Genomic DNA, 22,445 nt, shown 5'->3' on the forward strand with positions numbered 1-22,445 from the left:
AGTCTTCACCAGCCTGGGAAACAAGAGTATCTATTCTGCTCGCAAACTTGGATTGTCCCTGTCCCTCCAGCACTGCTGCCACACCGCCAAGCTGGCCACGGCTGATGTTGTTAGATAGGCTTTTGACATGGTGAAAAGAGCAGTCATTTACCAGGATTGCGAGACCTTCAGCTGCCAAACTAACGGGGAAGCTGCACGTAGAGATCCTGAACACACACTCCAGCTCCAATAGTTGTACTTTGGTGCTTTGGATTGACCCAGGAATGTTAATTAACAAAATGTTGCACTTACGTTTGGCCCTTCTAAGGATGCGCTGACTACAGACAAATCAGTGTAGTAGTTTTACTAGAGGTCTCGGAAGAGAAATCTCTTCAGTGAAGATGCTGGGGAAGTGGCACGTACAGCAGACTTAAGGACCTCCGTTGGCTTTGCGTCCTGGCAAATCACTGCCTTTTCTGGTTTACTGTTTTGGACCACTAACTGCTGAGATGTGGGTGCAAGCTTACATACAACCAACCTAGTGTGTCCTAAGTTTTATGACAAATTCAGTGTTTGTGTAAAAAAAGGAAAAAAAAAAAAAAGAAAAAAAGTGAAAATAAACACGTTTGAAAGCAGCAGCTATTAAGTCAATGACCAATTGATGTTTCCATTAACTCTTTTGAGGAAAATATTAGTTGTAAGGATTTAACATCCTCTGTAATTAAAGTTTAACATAACAGTATTCCATAAGCAGCCTTTTTATTGTATCAGACCATTGCCTGATTTTAATATAATAAAAAGTGTGCATTAATATTAGAAGGCTTTAATTGTATTTATGTTTAGAATTTTGATCCCTTATGGAATTCCCGATTTGTTGGAAGTATCTTCCCACAGATCGCATTTATCTAACTCCAAACTGGTGGCAAAAGGCAATTGTCTTTACCCAGCTGCTGCTGCTGCGCCCAGGGCAGTCTGTAGTCCTAGATCAGACCTCAGACACGTGTAGACATGGCAGTTGGTAATTCTGTGGTGCTCACGAGCTGCTGAAATGACTTGTAGGTGCGTGTGCTGTCCGAAGGCCGCGGCAGTGACCTCGTGTGCTATAGGCCGGGGGGTCAGACCCTGCACGGTGCTTGGTAACGCTGTTGAGTTCAGGCACAACTTCCACAACCTGAGATTTTACCCCTGTTCCCCTGAGTGAGGTGTAGAACACTGACCTTTGCTCCGACTCTGGATCCAAATGGAGCTGTGGAGTTTGGCCTTTCCCAGTGTAAAAGCATCTCCGCTCCCAGGATCACCTGAAGGTACTCATAGTGTTCGCTGCAGCTGGTGCTGAAACAAGGTTCCTCCTGCGCAAGGAGCGTGGGAAGGGAAGGATCTTTTGATAAACTGCAGACCTGCTGCCAGCTTCCAGCCCAGATGCTGGCCTGTGCTGTGATGGCAGCACGACCAGTGCTTCCTCAGCCTCGGGTCTGCTTGAGGTAGTGTGCTCCCTAAGGTGTTAAATGGGGATTGAGCAGCACTCACTCCTTGCAGCGTGCTGCTTGTTGACCTGTTGTGCAGAGCTGCTGTAAGAGTGCCCTTGGTGCATGTTTGGGGCCTCCCCAACCTTCCTGCCTCAAGTAACAGTCTTAAACCTCAAACCCATCTCTTGCTTTGCACGTTGTCAGGTCAGAGTGTTCCACCCCGCCTGAGCAGGTTTGTTGGCGGAGTGCTCACCTGGGCGCTGTGCTTGGGGCACGTCAGAGCTGCAGGGCACTGCTGGCTGCCGGTGACCAAGCAGGAGCCGTGTGGGAAGGCAGCGCCCAGGAGCTAGGTGCTGTGGAATCCATGCATGGCCACCTTGTCATGGTGGGAGAGACTGGGCAGCCCACCACCCCGTTTTTTGTTGCTGCTTCGGAAATGAGGTGGCAGAACAAAACCGTGTTGTGCCCGTATTAACGTGGGCTCTGGCAGGGTAAGGGCACCGCGTCGGGACGGTCCCTGCTGCCCCTCTGTGTCCCCTGCCCGTGTCTGCCCAGAGAGAGAAATGGGATGGTAACTGGAGTGGATTGGCCGTGACCCAGGTGCTGGTCCTTGGGGTGGGCAAAGCTGGAGGTGACGAGGGAGGAGACTGGTTTGAGCAGGAGGCGGTCGTGTAGCTGCCCCGTGCTGCACCCCGCAGAGATCGGCCGGCCCCGGACGCAGAACGCCCCAGGCACCGTCCTGCTGCCGAAGGCGCTGGACGCTCCCGACCAAGCCCCGAACAAGGCCCGACAGCGCTCGGCCGTGGGCGAGGCTCCGGCGAGGCTCGAGAAGGAGCCGGCAGAGGGAGCCCGCCGGCCGCGCAAGGCTCAGGCTGCGCGGGGCTGCGCGGGGCTGCGCGGGGCTCGGGCTGTGCGTTGCCCCTTCCCCATTTACCCTGGAGCCATTTCCATTTCAAAAGCCGGTTTATCTTCGCCCTCTCGCTGGTGTTCACCTGTTAGGGCAGAACCAGCACTGTGGCGAGATTTTAATCGTTAATAAAGACTAATTGCTGGTTGCTTCTTGCTTTGTTGTAATTAAGCTCTGTGTGTATTTAAGGACTACATGCCAAAATATGCCTCTTCTGTGCTCTTGCAACTTCTTGCAGTGCTCTGTATATAAAATTTAGGTTTCTCCCACTCTCATCAGAGTTCTTAAGCCCAGAAGCACCCTCAGGGGTCCAAGGGATGGGGGGCCTGGCCGTGCTGCAGCCCTGGGCAAAGGGCTGTGTGAATGGTCTACCCAGCACTGCTCCGGAGCCTGGTGCCAGAGCTCCCTGGAGAAGAGCAGGGTGAAGTCACGCTGGTGTGAGGAGGGGAACAAACCCAGCAGAGATACACAGAGGGACGTGCTCGCACCCTTGGCCAACCACCAGCCTTTCAGCGCCTTGCCAGAGTTGTGGGAGCTGTCTGTGGCCTGCCTGCTGCTTGGGGAGCTGGTGCTGGGCACTGGTCAGTGCTGTGCCTGCAGGACACTGCTTCCTGCACTGAGGAAACGGCTCAGAGGATTCCAGATTCTTCCCTCAAGCTGGCGTCAGGGGCACGAAGAACTCCAGTTCCCCTCATGCCCCCACGTGCACCTGCTCCAAGCTTTACCTACCAGAGCTGAACTAAGGTGAAGAGAATTTGACAGTGATACTCTTAATGCCTTTTATGCATGTTCACTTAAATTTAAGAAGCTTTTTCTGATGGCTTAGAGTTTTCCTAAATCAGTGGAAATTCCCGTACTGGGTTCATCTTTAGCCAGGGTGCTTTCCGAAAGCTTGCTAACCCTGCTGTTGACTAAGATTCAGGTCCCCTGTTAGCTTCTCTTTTCCTCTGGTCTTGCTGTTGCACATTGTTGAAGAATGTGCTTAACTTTTAACTCTGTGACGAGCCCCAGTGAAGTCAAATTAAGTTGGGCACATGCTTAAGTGCTTTGTTGGACCAGAGCCAGCAGGCTTGGCCTCTGCTAGGAGTGACTTTATGGAGTGTCTTCTTCCTAGTCATCCCTTCTTGGTGCTACATCCTCAGTGCTTGTGCCTTTACATTTCCACTGTCTCCTGCGTTAGTTGTAACAAAAAAGCAAAGTGCAGAAGGATGGGAGATGAGGAGATGAGCTAGATACTCATTGTTTTTACCTCTGTCAAGCATCTTGTCACCTTCCTCATCCTTATCTCCATTTAAATAAATCCAACAAAGGGTTTTCAGAAATGTCAGTACTGCCCTAATTTTCTGCCTCTCGAGCCAGGTTGTTGGTGGCTTTGCCCTGACATGTGGGAAAGCCCCATGGCCCCTCCGTGGGTAACAGGAGGGGAGAACAACCGCCCAGTGCGCTCAAAGGCCCTTTCCCCTCTCTGTTGCTTGACATTTATTTTATGTTGTATTGTCTCCGTAGCTCTTTGCTCACCAAAGAATGTTTCAGGACAGACGATGCAGAAGGTTTTTTTCTGTCAGAAAAAGGAGATTTGGAAAGAAAAGGGAAGCATCAGAAGGGATGAGTCTGTTTTCCCTGCTACTCCTTCTTTTTATAGAGCTGCTTTAAAGCCACGTGTTTGCCATTGGCCAGAGAGTGGTCTCCAGTTCAGAGCGAGCAAGGTTTTCATTTGCCTGATGGAGGTTTTCTGGGGCAGACACGTGGGGTATGGGGAGGGGAACTGAGTGCAGGCAGAGGAGGGCTGGGGGCTGGTGGTGCTGGTGCCACACACGCTGGCCGGGGGGTAACGGAAAGATGTGTGTCCTTGTGAGTGGCGAGCGGCTGCTTCCTCTCCCCTCGGGGCGGGGGGAGCCACGGGCAGTCACCCACCTTCCGCAGGGTTTCTGCAAGTCAGGCGTGGTGTTTAATCACAGCGTTTCGCAACCGTCGAGACTCGGGTGCTGTGTAAGAGGGGCCGGGGTGTGCGCCGCCTGTTCGTGTCACCCCGCCGCGCTGAGCGGGACTTGAGGAACAGCCGCAGCAGGACAGAGATCTCGGGGAGGTATCTGCCAAACTTCTGTCCCTCCACAGAGACCTCTTAAATCCCTGGGCTACCAGATTAGCTGTTGTCCAAGGTTAGCAGCCAGATGTTTCTCAGCTGTTTGGACTGGTTTCCAGCTGAGACCAAATGAGCGGCTATCCAACATGTGAGTATTAATATAAACATTTTGGAGGCCTTGCCTTGAGCGAGCCATTAAAAACTTCCCACGATGCCGTGAGCGGTGCTGGCTTCCTTCGAGAGCAGCGGTACTGTGTGTGTCGCACTCAAGGATGCTGAGTGGGTCAGACGCTGCCACCTGCTTGCGCAGCACTGGGACCAGCCTCCCCCTTGTTTTGCGGCGCCAGAGCAGTGTGGTCCCTGGAATTTGATTATTTGTGTTAGCAGATAATGTAGGCCAGAAGGCTGAGAACGTTCCCTTCCTTCCCTGGATGTCCTTGTGCTTCCCAGTACAACTGCCCCGGGTCCCGCACTCCCTCCCCTCGCCCCAAGTACAACAGAAACGCTTTTAACCTCCCGGCTTCTGAGGGGTCACTGTCCACCCAGTTCAAGCTCAGTTTTGGCTCGTGCAGGCTGCCAGGAGGGGAGGATTTCAGGGTTTCATTAAACCCAGCATGCGGAGCCGTGTTTTTATTACATGTACTAAAAAAAACCAGAATGAGTTTTTGATGTGTGGGTCCCCTGAAATCTCCTAACACCACCCTTGAGCTTTGGTGTTCGAACAGGAGTGCTCTGGCAGCCTCACAGCACTACCTGGGCACCTTCCTGGGGAGAATTACCCCTAACAATAATGATTAGAAAGCTTAGGAAGTAGGACTTTCAAGCCTGGGAGCATCACTCTGCGTGCTGTGGTTTAGATCACTATCTCTGTTTGCAAGCGATGAAATTTTGTACAGCAGAATCGTGCTGTTATAACCTATAAATTCTCAGGGTTTGGGCTGGAGTGGCTCTGATAAGCCCCACGTCTGCGGTTTTTATTGTACGATGCAGACCGATGCTGCTTGTGAGAGTCTTAGAGCCAGGACGGCTGCTCCTGCCCTTGACTCTCTGTTGTTCATGACCTGAGCCAGGCAGCATTGTGAGGCTGGAGGCACAGGACTGCCCGGGACAGGGGATTTGTGCCCGGGACATCGCATCACTTGCCCAAGGTCTGCGTGTCCGTGTCCTTCAGTCTGTGCTGGCAGCACAGCCGAGCTGGGCACATCCTCGGTGCCTTCCCAGCACTCAAGCTGAGGATGCTGAAGCTGAACCCATGCACATCGTTACTCACACACACTCTGTGAACTCCCACCCAGTGCCAAACCCCTCTGCACATCCCAGACTAAGGTGAAACACGTGAGCCCGGTCAGCAACGCTGGTCAGAGCTGCAGCAGCCGCTGCCCCAGCCCCAGCCAGGCTCTCAGCCTTGCACACAGCTACACCTGTGGTTTTGACAGGTCCTAGTGTGACTGAGGGAAATAAACCTTCTTTCTTTGCTTTTAAAGGATATTGAGGGGCTGAGATGCCCTGGACCAAGCTTTGCTGCAGAAACCCCTTGCCTGGCTCTGAGGAGCTGGAGTGGGGGGTTTCAGCACCCCTGTGAGCATGTGAAATGTGCTGAACGTTGCTTGGTGGCCAGTGGGTGCTGAGCTTGCAGACACAGCACTTGCATCCCTTGGTGGGAGCAAACGTGTGCCAGCACGAGTCCCGGCTGGAGCCCAGGAGTGGTGGGGTCTGAGGCTGAGGGCTGGATCTGTTCCTCTTTCCATTTTCAGCAGCTCAGCATCCTCGGATGGGAAATGGAGCAGTTTGGTTTGAAAGAAAAATGAGAAGTTATTTTCCCTCTGTGTAGCGCAGGGGGCATTCCTGAGAGCGGGAGCTGTCGGCCTTGGATGCTGGGATGGTGTTTTCAATCATTCTGTATCCCTGTATTTCTTGCTCATTTTTTACCGGTTTCGATTTATTTTTAATGGCCCTGACACCCTTGTTCATAATAATAAATAGCAAACGTGTGGACACAATGAGACTGTTTCAGGTTCAAGTGTTTTTAATAACCTTGCAGGGAGATGTAGACCCAGGATGAAACCTGGAGAAACCTGACAAAGACACTCTGCTGCTGCAGTGAAACCCGATTTGGAGTCACTGCTGCGCAAACAGCCCAGGACAGCGATTGCTCTGCTGCTTTGACTCCCAGCCAGTGTTTTTAGACAAAACTCCCCTTTGTATCTCTCCGAACTCTGCCTTCCAAGCAGTGGTTTTGTCTTCCAGACATGACCCGATTTAAGCAAAGACGAGGGGGTAGGTGAATTATTATCTTCATCGTCTTCATCATCCCATGCCTCTGCAGTCCTCCTCAGCAGGAGCTGGGTAAGTCCCATCTGGGATGTTGCAGCAGCACAAAGTGAAGGGAAAAAATGACGATCGGTATTCTGGGGCCTTGTGCTGTTTAATTAAGTAAAACTTTATTAGCTATTTTCAATGCTTTAACAACCACAAGTCATCGCTTGCCAAGACAAATGAGCAGGGGGGTCTGCCAGCAGCCGCGGCAGGATCCTCATGCCTGCAGTTTGAGGCAGAAATCCGGGACCGGCTGTTGAAAAAGTGCTGCCCTGAGCTGGCAGTGGGTGTCTGCCTCTGAGGAGAACAAGGATTTGTTTTGGAGAGCTGCAGGATGGTATCGCAGTGCCCATGGAGGGGCAGCCCTCCATGGGATAGGACCTCCCAGCTGGGCTTTGAGGGGTAGCAGAGGGCCACAGGGTTTGCCGGGCCATGGAGGGGCTGAGCATCGTGGTGCTGCGCTGTCTGGGTCAGGGAGCAGGGTCTGGTCTTGGCCCTGGCAGGACTCACGGGAGGAGGCGGCAATGGTGACCAGTGGCCCCAGCACCATGGCTGGCAAAGAGGTGCCTGGTCCCTGCGGGCAGGGAAGCATGGGATGCCCGGCAGCCTGCGCCCAGCTGCCTCCCAGCCCTGCCTCAGGAAGGAAAGGGCTGCGATGGGGCCCTGTGGCACGGGACATCGCCTGTCACTGGTCATCTTCCACGTCAGCAAAGATGGAGCTTGCCTTGTACCCCTGTTCCTGCCTCCACAGCACTGGGGTGCAGCAGGGAGCAGCTCTCAGTGCATGCACTGAGCTGTGCATGTCCTCAGAGCTGGGCAATCCACAGCTTGCTCCCTCCACAAAAAGCTGCCCTGTCTTAAGGCCAAGCAGGGCCACGCTCAGCCCTTTGTCTTTACAGGGTCTTCTGCCCTATTTATCTTCCCCAAATGACATCTCTCCTCCCTGCTCCATGCAACACCCCCCGAAAAATAATAAACTGCAGCAGGCTCTGTAAACAGAGCCTATCTGCAAGGCTGTTTGAAATGTAGACAGGCTCAAGTGAATTAGTTCGGCGAGGACTTAATTGCCGTCCTGTCTGTCAGTGTGCGGCGCTGAGGGTTAGCAGGGGAGCGCTGTGGCAGGGAGATGGATGGGGTCATACGCCGGGGTGGCAGCCGGGGTCACTGCTCCGGGAACCACGTCCTGGTGTGACCCCTGCCGAGATAAGCGGTCTCTGCACCATCCCCATCACTGGCTTGTCCTGCTGCTCTGACCCTCCCTGGCCTCCCCAAAAATCCAGTCGGGAATGAAAATGCTGAGAAAAGAGCCTGGTTTGCAAAAACTGATCTGCTGTCCTCCCCAAGGCAGGGGATTGGGCTAGTCAGGGCTCACGGCTCCTGGTGCGCAGGAGCTGCACACCGGGGTCTCATGGCTGCTGACAGCAGCATTCTCAACGCACGGGGCATCACCAGCAGCTGGCTGGTCGGTCTCCACTGGGCAGGGGAGGTTCCATCATATATGAGGAACAAAACATGGACGCCCTGTCGCTTCCCGAGCTGAAGCAGAGCAGTGCTGCTCCTGCACCACACAGCAACCCCAGCATCCCCCAGGGACACTGCCAGAGCCAGCTGCATCCCTCCCGCTTGCTGCTCCAGTCAGCCACCAGTGGGCAAGGATGCTGGGAAAAGATCAGGGGTAACCATCCCCCTGCTCAGGCCTGACAGTGCAAGGGCTTTCAGTGGGGGACTGCCTGGTGAGGGGTGGGGGGCCCGGGTGGGTAACAGGCGGGGGGCTGCACCCTCGGGTACAGTGCAAATGGGGTGTCGGTGCTGCCTCACCACGGGGGGACCGGCTGTGGTGAAGGCGGCCGTCAGCGGGGCGTCTGGCCGGGCTCTTCCCCACCTCCCCGTTAATTAATCGGCAGCCCCGTGTGTGTGTGGAGAAGGAAGGAGGGAAGGAAAAAAAAGATCTGCGAGCGCGAGCCCTTAAGGTTGTTGTTTACCCCCTCGAGGAGCACAGAAGTATATTGTCCATTTAATAGAAGCCTATAAATCACTGAAAAACATTTATAAAATAATTGAAGGTAATGGGAACCATTTGTTTAAATAACATCACGTTCATGCCCCAGAGGTGCAATAAAAGTTAGATTAATTGATAGGATTTTATATCTCACTGTGAAAAACCGAGTCATATTCTAGACACCGACAGTTTGGGAAAGTTGCAAATTCATCAGGCACCCAGCTACTATCAAAATAGTCTCTTCCATGTGAAGAGGCACATTTATATGACCCCGAAGGGTTTTGGGATGAGAACTATTTACTTAAACTGCGAAGTGAACTAGCCAGTGTGAGATCCTGACCCAGATTGGGGTTTTTTTTCCTTCCTCTTCTATCTGCTGTTTCATTTTTTTTCCCATTATGATAAAAAGCAAATAAATATCTCTACACCAAAGGCTCATTCCTAATCCGGGGCTAAAGTGTCCCGTGTCTGTCCATGCCCATGGGAACGGCACCTCAGGGGCACCATGGAGGCAGCTGGGGCTCCAGCCAGGATGTGGGGCTGGGCATCCCCCTCGTGCCGGGGCCAGCCACCCTCATCCTAGGCTGCTCTACCCAAACTTGCCGGGTGCCCATCAACTATGGTGCCGGTCTCCTGGCCATGGCCTGGCCCAGTGGCAGGGTTTGCTCTCCATCTCAGCAAGCCGCTCTCAGGCTGTGAACTGTGTGCCCCCCCTTTTCCCATAACTGCATTTTGTGGTTTATTCAGTTAAAGAGAAGAAAAATGAAACAAAGCATGGGTTTTGGCAAAAGGGCGGCTGGTGGGGAGATGGAGCTGCAGGTGGGCAGGGACTCTCCAGCTCCGACGCTGCTCTGCCTCAGCCGGGGCTCCCCACTGCCCACACACCACTCAGTTTGCCCTGGTTTTCCCCAAATTCCCTTTTCACTTCTCTGACCTCCTTTCATGACACTCATGAGTGCCGAAGCAGGGCCAGCAGTGAGCCTGGGCGCTGCCAGGTGAGAGGGTGGCACGAGGGGCTGTCGCCCCATCACCCCCGGGCACCCCACTGTCCTGCTGCCCCACGACTCCCAGGATGCTGCTTTTCTCAAAACACCCTTTGGGGGCTCCTCTCTGCAGCAGCTCAATCAACCCCGCTGCAGAGGTACTCCCACAGCATGGGCGCCCCTAAACACAGTCCCTTGGGAGCACAGCAGGGACCCTCCTGCCACCAGCCATCCCAGAAAGCCCATCCCAGGGGAGGGCAGCTCCCAGCTGCCCCTCACCAGCCAGCCACACTGAGCCTGAGCCCGAGCGCGCGGCGCAGCCGGGCTCCGCATCAGCTTTTGATAAAGGCGCCCTGTCAAACAAGGGCTGAATAAATCATGATGTGTTACCAAGACGCATTACAGCTTTTAAAACAACCACCATGGCATTCTACCCCACGGACTGATGAGTCTGGGGATGCCAGATCCCTGGCGCTCCGCAGCCTTGCTGGAGCCAGCTCACATCTGGAGTGCAGTAAATGTACCCAGAAGCAAGAAAGCAGCTCTGTAAGGGTCAGGAGTACAGAGAGCGGCTGCTGACTCCAGGCGCCACCCCAAAACCCACATGCATTTCCTTGTGTAAACACATGTGGCCAAAAGGCAGCCATGGTCACCTTTCTCCAACGTGAGCCCTATAAAACCGCCAGCAAAGTGAGGAACAATGTCACTATTATTGTTTTAGAGGAATTCCTCCGAAGCAGAAAAGCATAGCCGGGCTGCCGACAAGGGTGTCTTTAAAAGCAGGGCTGACAATTGACTCCAGAGCCGAGGAGAGGGGAAAAAAATCCCCCTGGGGTTGATCATTTGCAGTTGTTGGGGGCTCCCAGAGACGCCTGTTAACCTGCCGGGTTCTGCTGCTGCCAGGGCACGGCTGGGCGCGCAGAGCCCTTGCACACTCACTGCCGCAATGGGGCTGCTGCCGAGGTGGCCCACCCTGGGGATGGGGTCCTTTGGGGCCGGTCCCAGGGGACTCCAAGCGCTGGGTTTGGGTGCTGACAGAGAGCGGCCCGGAGCTCCTTCTGTCTTGGCAGTGCCCAGCAGATCGACCCACTGGGAGCCAAGCACGTCCAGACACTGCTCCCAAACATGGCATGGGTTTATCCTGGCAGAGGACCCCCACCCCACATCCCGCACCCCGCATCAGCTGCAGGTGCAACCAGAGCTCCCAGGGCTGGCATCCTGGCATGAGGTCCTGCCAACCCAAAAGAAAACCACTGGTGCCTTCCCCAGGGGCTGATCAGAGCAAATATTTGGGGTCTAAAGCAGCTTTCTCTTGGGGAGGGTCTGTGACCAGCGGGATCAAGACCTTACAGCGGCTTCTCTGGGGATTTGTTGTGTTGTGGCAAAGCCAGATGTGGGCCAGAGCAATAACCTGGGGACAGATCCTGCCCATACATTGGGAATCACAGCCTGGAGCTGCTCTGGCTGCATCCAGCAGCCACTCAGCACAGGCACCCTGGGCATTGCTGGGACCTGGCTGCAGGCACAGGGCTCCTGCTGGGGGGGCTTTAACCTGTTCCTGGAGCCCAGGCTGAGCCTGCAGGAGGGCTGGGCATGAGGGTTTTGGAGACACGGCTGTGATTATGTTCCACGGCTTGAGGCGTGCAGAGTCTCCATGCCTGACACCTGACTGGGATGACCTTGCTCCTGGATAAGGGGCTGTCCTCCAGTGAGCACAGATGAAGGTTTGCATTTCGGGCGATAAGCCCATCAAATAGTTAAGTGTGTTAGAGGCTGCACAAATGCCCCGCAGAAAAAGTTTCTCTGGTGAGTCAGGGTCCCAAAACCTTTCTTTTCGGAGCTTATCTTATCAGGCAGGGGATGCAGCAAGGAAACAGGGCCAGGTCAGCCTGAGTAATGGGGCTCTGAGCAAAAGCCTTGCAAAACTGAAGGTGCTTTTTAAAAAGTCCTGACATTGCAGACAGAGCGGTGAGGAGAGAGGAAGAGGAGGCTTAGTCACATTGGCCGCAGCCCAACATCATGGTGCTTCTCTGGGGCAAGGTCTTTAATGTCCTTTCTAGGACAAAGCTTTACATCTGCCTTCCCCCCCTTCCCTGTGTGAGCAACCTGGGGGCTGTTCCCAGCCAAATCCGCTCCTTAATTCCCTCCATCAGCGGCTGGGGCCAGCAAGAGGGATGCTGCCAGCATCTTCCTGAGGAGCCAGGAAGCCCCGTTCCCCTGCGGGGCCATGGAACAAGGGGTGCCGGTGGGGCTGGGGGTCCCTTCACCACCAGCCCTGGTCAGGCTGAGCTTCCCGGGGATGCCCCAAGCCACAGCACAGCCTGTGCCCTCCCCAAGGAGTCAGTGGCTGCAAGAGGATGAGCTGTGGGGACCCACCGAGACAGGCAGTGGGTACAATCCTGAGGGAAGGCAAGCCAGCTGGCCAGCGGGCTCCCTCCTGAGATGAGCCCAGCTGCTGGGGAGCCAGTGCTGGGGTCCCAGGCAGGACCCCAGACACATGGTGGGGACACAGCCAGGCTTCACCCCCCCACCCCCCCTCAGCACTGAGAAGTCCCTGTGGTCCTTCGGGTCCCCTCACCAACATGAACCAGGCAACACGGGAACCCCAAAAGACCCTGTAAATACATAGAAATGCTGGACACACTTAAAACAGACAAAACTCCCAGGAAGAGGAACATCAGTGGCTGGGGAATAGACACCCAAACCTGTTCCCAGAAGGAGGAATACTGGTGTGGAAGGGCGATGCCTCCCCTCCTCCTCGTTTTTCCTTGTGCTGACGGAGATCATGAGTTTCCACCTACTTGGGAAATTCTTCCCAGGGTATGTGCCAGCATTAAATTAAAACCTCCTTGGAGCCTTCCTCTGAAAGCCAGCATGTCCCAGCCGACATCCGAGCATGTCCGTGTGGAGCGGTGCCTCAGGCAGCGCCTGCGTATGGTCCCTATCAGCAAGCGTTGGGCTGGGAAGCCTCCACACTGTGGGGAGCCACTGGCTTCTGCCCACTGCTCGGGTAAATCCCTGGACACCCACAAGCTGGTCCCTCCTTGGGAGAGGGGGATGATGAGGATACTTGTGATTTACTGCATGTAGATGGTGTGACATTGAGGGGATTGCTCAGCCGCTTCCAGAGCAGCACGGCCACGCTCTGACCTCAGGGCAGGTGACCAGGGCAGACTTGTCATGACATGTCCCCGGCGCTGAGCAGAGCTAGAGGTGGAATGGAGTGGGGACCCCGGTGCTCACTCCTCATGCAGGCAGGCAAGGGTTCAGGCATGCCCCTCTGGAGGCTTCGAAGGCAGCGGCTACAGGACATGTGTGACTATTATTGTCATTCCCTTCATTTTTTGCATTTCAGAAACGTAGCTGCCCCTGGGACAGGGGGTTTAGGAGCTGTGGCAGAGCTGGCGGCATTTGCTGCTGGGCTTCTGTGAAGGTGGAAGAGGAGGGACATTTTTATGTGGACTTTTCATAGTTAATTAAAAAAGAAAAAGATGACAGGGCCCTTGAGCCACAAAGGAAGGAAGTGTCACAAATGATGGATGACATTCCGAGGTCCTCGCTGAAATATGGTCAGAGCCATCGGGTGGGAAACGTTTGGGGCCAGCCCTCCACCTGCCCACGGTTTGCTGGGGACACAGGGCTGGCATGGGGCTGCAGGGACACAAACCTTGTCCCCCGGTGTCCTGGTTTTGGGGAGCGTTTGGCAGCCTCTGGCGCTGTGGGACCCACACATCGGCTGCCTTCCCAGCTGGGAGAGCTTCTGCAGGGAGCTGAGCCCCAGGCCACGGCCTCCCCATGTGGGTGCAGCCGTGGGCAAGCCACAGGTGCCTCACACAATGGCACCTCTCTACTTCCGCACCCTGGGGACACCCAGGCAGCCCCAGGCCCTCACCGTGGTGGAAAACAGCGCGGAAGATCTGAGGGCCACCTCTGGGCACATGATCCTGGGCCACAGCCCCCTCTGAACACACTGGGATCACAGCAGGCCTTTCTTTGTAGTGCTATTTTTAACACACCAAAGGAGCACTCCCACCTCCGTCTGCTGGGAGCGCGGCGCGTCCCCCGCTATCTGCGCGTACGGAGCCCTGCTCATTTTCAGACCCGCCGGAGTCAGCTTCAGACGTAAAACCAAACAAGCAAACTGAAAGGGGCTTGTTGTGTAAAAAAGTTCCTCCGAATTAGCTGTATCTGGCTTGTGATCCCTTTTTGATTGAACACTTAATAGCAGCCAGGTGTGAGCAGTCAGGGGTGCTCCCCGTGCCTGCAGCAGCCTGGGAGCGGGCGGGGGGCAGCCCACGGGCGGCTCGGTGTGTGGGCTGCCCCTGCCCTTCCCTTGCCCCCCCTCGCATCCGCGGGGACCCCGGCCTTTGTTTCCTTCCTCGGCGCTGCACCAGTGTGGGAGATGCACGTGTCTGCAGCTGGGGGTTTGCACGCGCGTGTGTAAGTAAATGCAGAGCTCCATGTGCCAGGAGCGTGGGCACATGCCTGGCTGGGAGGGCCACGTGCACATGTGTGCATGGGTGCTAACACATGTGTGTGTGTACAGAGCTGGAGCTACACATCATGTGGGCGCAGGCACAGGAGCAGCGCACCTGGTACTCAGGGACGTTCCTCTGTCCTCTTAAGCCCATTTCCACCCCAAGTCCATCTCTGTGCAGTCTTACTGCACTGATGTTAGACACATTCTGCCTTCATAGAGGATAATACAAGGGGGCTGCCCAGAAACTACCAATTCAAAGGCATCGCTTTTCTGGAGCACAGGGCCTGGGCGGCAGCACTCCTGAGGGCACAAAAAGTACCCTCCTGTGCCAGGACAGGGCAGCACTGTGGTGCTCAGTGGTCCATGATCCCCATCCTCACGCCAGACCGCAGGAGCCGAAGGTGCCCAAGCTGCTCCTGGCTCAGCACGGCCGTGGGGTCCTTTCCTGTCTGATGGTCCAATTAGAAACGCACTCTTTTTTCCTTTTTCTATTCATTACTTTTTTACCAAGCGAGGTGATTTCCACCCAATGCTGTTCTGGAGAAAGATCTACAGCATGTCGCTTCCAATTATAGCTCCTGAAGAGCTGGCTGTATCCTGCCCAGTGATTTGATCTATTGAACTCCCAAATCCTCCAAAGAAACTTGATGATTTTATATGAACAATTCCCTTTTGCCTGCAAACACAGCATTTGCCAGAGCACTTGCTGGGTGTCAGGATCCAGAAAGCTGTTTGTGCCCACAGCAGAAATCGCTGTGGGTTCCTGCAGTCTGGGGCACAGCCCGTGCGCTGCAGAGGCACCATCCAAGCACAGGGATGCTGATGCTCACTGGGCTGGGGAGTCAGAGCTGGGCTGGTCCCGCTGCCGGCGTGGCATGTGTGGATGAGATGTCAATGGGCACAAAGCCAGATGGACAAAATTAACCTGTCAAGACATTTTGAATATATATATATATATATATATATATATATATATATACACACACACATACATGCTCAGGCAGAATGTGTTTGCACCAGACCAGCTTCAGAAGCGCTGAAACTACATTTCCTCCATTGCTGAACCGTAACTCATTTTCCACCTGCAAGCGGGGCCAGGGACACTTTCAGGCGATGGGAGGATGATAAGATTCGGGGCAGAAGGCACATACCAGAGCCGAGCCGTGCCTGTTATCCCAGGGTTTCAGGGGTGAGCAAAGGGCTGCAGAGAACAATCAGCGAAAGGCCTGTTCCTTCTCCTGGAGGGGAAGTGTTTGTAGGATTGGGGCATATTTAGACATGGCAGAAACGGGATTCCTAAACAAAGGGCTGGGGCAGGCCAGCCCCCGCGCCGCCACCGCAGGTTCCCACACTGCGGAGGGTTTCCAGATTCGCTGCCTACCTGCCTGCGGCAGTAAAGCTGTCCAGACCCGCCGCCCAGCGCTCGCGACTTCCATTTTAGGAGGTGGCAGAAGCGGGGTTAGGCAGTTCTAACCCCCTGCCTGTGTACCGGAGCAGACGAGGTGGGCTGGGGGGCTGGGACCACGCCGCCACTGTGCCGCCCGCTGCTGGGTGCACGTCCACTGCCATGCACACTCACTAACCTGCTGCTCAAGGATCCCCCCACCTCATGCACCAGCCACACTGGCCAAAACTCCAGGATGTGCACATCCCCCCACCCAGCCAGGGCTGGTGCAGGGGCCCTTTGCCTGCTGGTGCTTTGCACTGGGCACGGGACGGCGCATCTTCTCCATCAATGGCCACCAAAGAAATTGGACTTAAATGCTAAATTGCAGCACAGTGAGCGATTTATACAGCTGTACTTTGGGATGGTGCAGTTAGCAGTGGGGGATGGAGTCACAGTCAGAGTGCAGGAGCGAGAGCAGACTGTTTCCTACTGCAGAAACCAGGGCACGCTGAAGAAAGGTGTCAGTGAGAACTGTCTGAGCAGTAACAGCCCTAGGCTAATTAAGCTTTGGCCTGAGCCTAGGAAATAAAGATGCATGACGCCAGATTGCCGCTGCAGAGCGAGGAGAGGATGCTGCAGAGGATTCTGGATGCTGCAGGTGGAGGCGGGGGGGCTGCAGCACTGGGACAGAGGGGATGGTGGGCCCACCTCCCCTGGGCCCTTGGGAGCCTCCCTGTGAGCAGAGCCCCTGGAAATCTTCCTCCTTCTCCCCCCGTTCTGTTTGCCCTCAGCTCAGCCCCCTGCAAGCGCAGACACCAGTGCACAGGGTGAGCTCCTTGCAGCACTGCTGCGCAGGCGAGCACGAGCAGATGCACAGAGACACACGTGCTGGGCTTGGCTCGCAGCAGTGCTACATGTGCGAGTTTTTCACTTACACCCACAATCAGTTTATAATCTCTGGCCAAAACTTCATCTCCTGTATGGGAAGATTTGGCCCACAGAGAGACATTAACTCGAAGGCGAGTGGGAAATATGAAAGAGCCCTCTATGTGGAGAGCAAGCCGTCCGTCTCCAGCACACAACCGCGGTTTTTCCATCCCTCTGGGTTTCAGCTTGGAGACGCCTCAGCCCTGCCCGGGCTGCAGCAAGCACTGCCTGTGGTCGGGCTGCCGTGGCAGGGGAGAGCCGATGGTGCTGCACCGATGCCAGGGCTGCTGGGCCAATGCTCTGCTTGCTCACCAGGGCTTAGGGTGCTGTAACGTGGTGGGGTATTGGAGCAACAGCTGCATCCTTGGGAGAAGGCAGAGCTGGGACCTGTGCTGCTTGACTTTCCAGCCCCAGGGTGCTGAGTATCCTTCCTGCAGCACTGTCTGTCCCATGGCCAGAGGGGACAGAGCTGGATTGGGTCTGAGCGGTGATGGTGGGCTGGCTCTGTGGAATGTGCCAGCAGCCTCAGCTGGACCCCAGCCACCCAGGATGCTGGGCTGCCTCTTGGCCTTCGAACTGCTGCTACCCTGCCCATTTAGTGCTAAATTTCCTGGGGACTTAATGTGAAAGACAAAAAAATCCCAACCAAACTCACTGTAAAACTTGGAAGAATAAGCAGGGCGGATGAGAGGCTGCTGGTGTGTGAATGATCTGCCAACTCAGCCACCTCCCTGGGGGATGTAGGAAAATCCTCCGGCTACGGAGCTGTTGAGCACTTGGGAGCCCAGCAGTGGCCCCACTGGCAGCAAGCAGGGGACCAGCGTGGCCCCAGCCCAGCTTGGTGTGCCGAGGTAGATGCTGCTCTCACACATGTAGTGAAGGTGTGGGGCTCAGCTCGTGGCACAGAAACTGCACTAGCTCCTGCTCCGGCAAAACTTAATTGTTTTCTGCAAAGAAAAAAGAAAAAATCATTTGGGGAATAGATGTAGAAAGGAGATAGCGTCAGGCAGTCATGGCCTGTTCTCCACCTGTTGTTATTTTGGTCTGGCCCAATCAACCTGCTAGCCAGGCTGGAGCCAGCGACCATCTGGAAAAACTGCCGTGTTTATAAAACTGACATGGAGCAGCACCCCAGGGCCCTGACCTCCCACACAAATCTGGAAATGATTAAAATGGCCCTGGCTGCCTTCGCAGCCGAGAGCTGCCTGTGGAGAGCAGCCCACCAACTGCATTTGGAGTTCTCATCAGCAGGGCTGGGAACGCATCTCCTCCTCCGGCACCCTGCCCGCCCCACTGCCGCCCAGCCTGGAATCCCTCGCAGGCAGGTGGCCCTGGGAGATCCCTGGGCACTGGGAGGGCTGCTGCAGCAAAACATGCCAGCCCGGCTCATCCTATGACCCACATGGAGCTGGGACCGGGGATCCCAGTCTGGGTGATGGGCACCCGCCCCCAAGCTGGAGCAGCCCCCAGGTCTCTCTCTGCCCTACCTCTGGCAGCCAGAGGCATCAACCCCTCCATCTGCAGTGGCCCTCTATTTTTATAGCTAGCTGGAATTAAGAAGTGAAATAGTATTGGTGAGTCTGATTTCAGCAGGAATTAGGAGGAGAGCCTCAGCGCCAAAGGCAGCGAGTGCGAACCCCGACAAGCTGGCTGTGAGCTCCGGTGAGCTCCTTCTGTGGGCGTACAGCTGGATGAATGCACTGAGCAGCTCCAAGTCACTGCTGTGGGACTGCAGCCATGTCCAGCCCTTCCCCGGGAGCAGGAAAGATCTGGAGGGGCTTTGGGTTGGGCTCCAGGTCTGGAAAAACCCTCCTGAAAGGGCTGCCCTCCCCTCTGCACTGCTCTCAAACCTCCCACCTCCAGGATGTCGCTTGTCAAAGCAGCTCTGTCCTCTCTGTGTAGCAAGGGGTAAGTGACACCATGGTCAAAATTCAAGCCACATTGGACCTTGCTGACCCACACTGGCCCCGGGACATTTGGCTGGTTTCAGCTTTGCCTGGCCTGCTGGGCAGCGGTTTAATTAGAGAGGTGTGAATAATGAATTATCCGTGACTCTGAGCCATCCATGGAAAATTCAAATCAACCTGCTTTTGGTTTACAAGACGTCAGCGAACTATCTGCCAAGAGCAAGCAGGGGGAGACAGAAAAGCCAGGCTGCGACTTGGTGGGGGATGAAGAGCGGGTGGAGGCGGCCGAGCCGGCTGGAGGTGACGCCAGGCGGTGCAGCCATGAGCTGGGTCGGTGCCAGGTCCTCCCCATGTGAGCCAGGGCTGGAATTGCCTGTCTAGCATGATGGGTGCTCCCCACCGCCTCCTTGCTCCCCACCGTGGGACGAGAAGCTGGGTGGGCAGCGGCTGGCAGCAAGGTGGGTCCTTCACACAGTGCCTGGTGCTTGTGTTCCCCAGAGCAGGTGAAGTGCTGGCCCTGGAATGGGGCCTGTCCTCATCACCCAAGGGCCCTGCTGGGTCAGGGGGCATCTGGCACGGCCGGCACACCAGCACAGACAGGCAACGGGAGCGAGAGAGGCCCCATCCACAGCTCATATGGGTGGACCCAAACCTTTCTTACAGCTGGGGCTGCTGTGATTTACAGCCACCCCCAGGTAAACGCTTGCTTTAGCCCGCACAAGGGGACTTAATCCCTGAGAGGGCCCCGGCCTTGGGCCTGGGAGAGCCCTGTTTGCTGTGCTTGTCTTCGCCCCTCCTCTGGTTTACCCGCCTGGCCGCACTAAGCTCCAGCCCTGAGCTTGCTGCCGCCACTATTGTTCCCTGCGTTATCAGGGATGGTGAGGGGGACAGAGACAGGAGCAAGAGGGGCCGGCCAGCTGGGGAGAGCCTGGCCAGGGACAGCCAGGAGCTTGAACTTGGCGCCATGGCTGCTGGCAGAGCCAGGCAGGATGCTTGGGACGAGGCTCCACAGCACTGCACCCCTCCTTTCTGCCAGGCCCAGCCTAGACCGGGCGTGACAGTGGCAGCTCCCCTTCATCCTCCCCTAACCCACCCTGCCCTGATGCTTGTCCTGCTCCAACACGCTGGGGCAGAGATGCTGGGAAGGGCAGAGCTCCCACAGCCCACCCTCAGCTACTGGGGCGGGTGATGGAAAAGCAGGCAAAAATTTTCAGCCTGAATTTCAGATGCTTTAATTTGCTGCTGATAACGACGGGAGCCAGCACTGCTGCTGGGGCCAAAGGCTTTGAAACGAGCAGAAAATAGACCTGTCACGTCTTTTGTCTGGGGCCAGCTCTGCTCATTGATCTATCAGATGAGTAAACCGATACATATTAACCCGGAGCCAAAGCAAACATATACTGAGTGTTGAAGAAGTTCAGATAAGTCCTTCCCCCCACACCTCTAGGAAACTGGAGCTGAAGCCCTGGGTTGGGGGGAGCCAAGTGGTCCTGGGTTCTGGTGCTGCTCATGTGGGGGTGTGTGGCTGAGTGTGCCTCAGTTTCCCCTGCCATAGGGAGAGGATGGGACCCTCCAGAGTGGGTCCATCCCCGGAGGGGTCCAGCCCCCACCCTGCAGCCTCTCAGTCGCCATAGCTTGTCTGCACTGGGGTACGTGTGCCGCAGGAGCACGCCAGCACGCCTGTCATCAGCACTCTCCGCCTGTGGAGATTTTTAAATTCACCACCCCCAGTTTGTAGAAGGAAGGGCTGCTGGCTGATTAACCCACGTGAAAGGACGGGTGATAATGGTGCAGATAAACCCTCCTGCCGACCGCACCGCAGCAGCAGCGTGGGGGTCCCTCAGCAGCCCTTGCAGCACCCACCCACGCTGCCGACTGCGTGTGTGCACCACGGGTACTGGAAGGGATTATCGGCCCCCTGCTAGACTGTATCTCTTCTGAAACTAAAACTGATTCAGGGGAGTTAAATACACGCAAACACTGAAAATACCTGCAGCTAACTCAGTTACTGGCCTGGAGAAGCAGCAGCACCTTGGCCATGGCAGTGGGACCGACCTGAGTTTATTCCCCCTTGGTACAAAGTGAGCATCACCCAGGTTTGGGGAGCATTTTGGGGATGCCAGGACCCGCCTGCCTGGGCAGTCAAAAGCGAAATGCTTTGCCAGGACATGAGCATGTTGGTGCTTTTTCCCTGGGAGACGGTCAAAATGACTCATACTGATGGGGGGTTTTGGTACATTGATGTCTGTGCCTGACTTTTTTTTTTTTTTAAATAAGTTTCAAAGTTTAGTTCCACATGATTGTCTTGGTAAATTTTGTTTCAATTTTTTTATATTAAGCACTGTGCTAGATACTTCAAATTTTCTAAGTGTGTGTTCAGCTTGCATGCCATATATTACATGGATGTGGTTATTCAGTGGGCACAGAACTCAGCCTTATGTAAACTGCATCCCTGCCACATCAAGACCTCTGCTCCATCGCCCCCATTGCTGGCCAGCCCCAGCCCCCACCCTGGGGCTGAAGGCAAACGAAGCCCATGGCTGTGGTGCTTCATTAAGGACAGGGTGGGGAGAAGGGCTGTGTGTCACCAGGGAAGCGGGGAATCCTCCTCCCCTCCAGCTGCACTCAGCCCAGGGCCACATTTCTGCCCAGCAAATAAACTAATGAGTCACCCACAAAACAGATGCCACTCGGGTGGCTGGGAAGCTCCCGGGCAAGGGGAACTAGTGAGCAGGAGCAAGTGGTGCCAAGTTTTGGGTTGCACCTTGCAAAGACTGTGCAGGAACTGGAGGAAACCACGGCAGCTGACAGTGTCCCTGGGAGCTGGGAGAGGAAGCAGGGGCAGCCCCAGCACCTCGACCTTTCCTCCCTCTGGGAATGTGCTGCCTCAGCAGGAAATGCTTGGGGCTCTCCTGGCTGCAGCTTCCCTCCACATCCGAGAGCTGCCGGAGCCTGGGGGGTCCAGGAAGGAGGTTTGGGGATGCCCTGGCCAAGGGCACCTGTGGTAGGGGCTTGGGAGAGGAGGGATGACTTTGCTGCACAGCGGCTCACCCACAGTGGCTGCAGCAACCACACACCGAGTCATTTGACTTCTCACATGGGTCAAAGAAAAGGGATCTGGAGCGAGTCATGGTGCAGAACAACCCACTGCGTGGGTCAGGCTAGCTCTCACATCCCACAGTGGGGTTTCTTGGCTCCCAAGTCCCAGTAACTAACATTTAGCCTTCCTCAAGTGATAAGGATGTGACCCGGGAGATTGAGGCGAAAGATGGGAAGAGCCAACATAGAATCCTGGTTTCTGTCCTGCATCCACACGCTTCCGGGGAAAAGCATCTTCTCACTCAGGGTGCAGAGGTGCTGGCCCCACCACAGGCACCTGGGCAGCCTGGGGGGCTGCTCTGCATCCCCCAGCCCCGCCTTCTCCTGTGTTAGCAGCAGGAGTGCAATGCAGGACTGTCAGAAGAACAGAGAGCCTGGCTTGCATGGGCAGGGGGAGATGCTGGGCTGGGCGCTGAGGAGCAAAGCTCAGCCCCAGCTCTGGAGGACGGCGCAGTGCAGGGATAGGAACCACGCTGCAGCACTGATGTGCTCCCCTCAAATACAAACCAACGTGCTTGCTTGAGGAACAGCCTGTGCTCGCTCGAAACTCAGCCCAGCTGAGTCCAGGTTTCTGCTGAGCGTGGCCAGAGGTTGCGAGAGGCTCGAACCAGGCTGGGGTTCAGGTTTGGGACAAACCCTGTGGTTCTGGGGGGGCTGAAGACAGCGACATCGCACAGGCACTCCACTGCTGCTGCCTCCACTTGCCTTCAGCTAGGGATAAGCCTGGAAAGGGCTTTGGTTAGCACGGCACTTCTGCCATTGCCAGCAAGAGGAAGGGAGGCAGTTGGATGGCAGCAGGATCAGTCCCTGTAGGTGAAACACCGTGAGGAGCACCAGAAGACACCCTGCATAGGAAACAGGAGCCCATTCCGGTGAGGAAACGGTGTGAATGCTGTTTATTTGCAGTTTGTT

This window comes from Gallinula chloropus, assembly GCF_964237585.1.
Source record: "Gallinula chloropus genome assembly, chromosome: 16".
Classification (NCBI taxonomy): Eukaryota; Metazoa; Chordata; class Aves; order Gruiformes; family Rallidae; genus Gallinula; species Gallinula chloropus.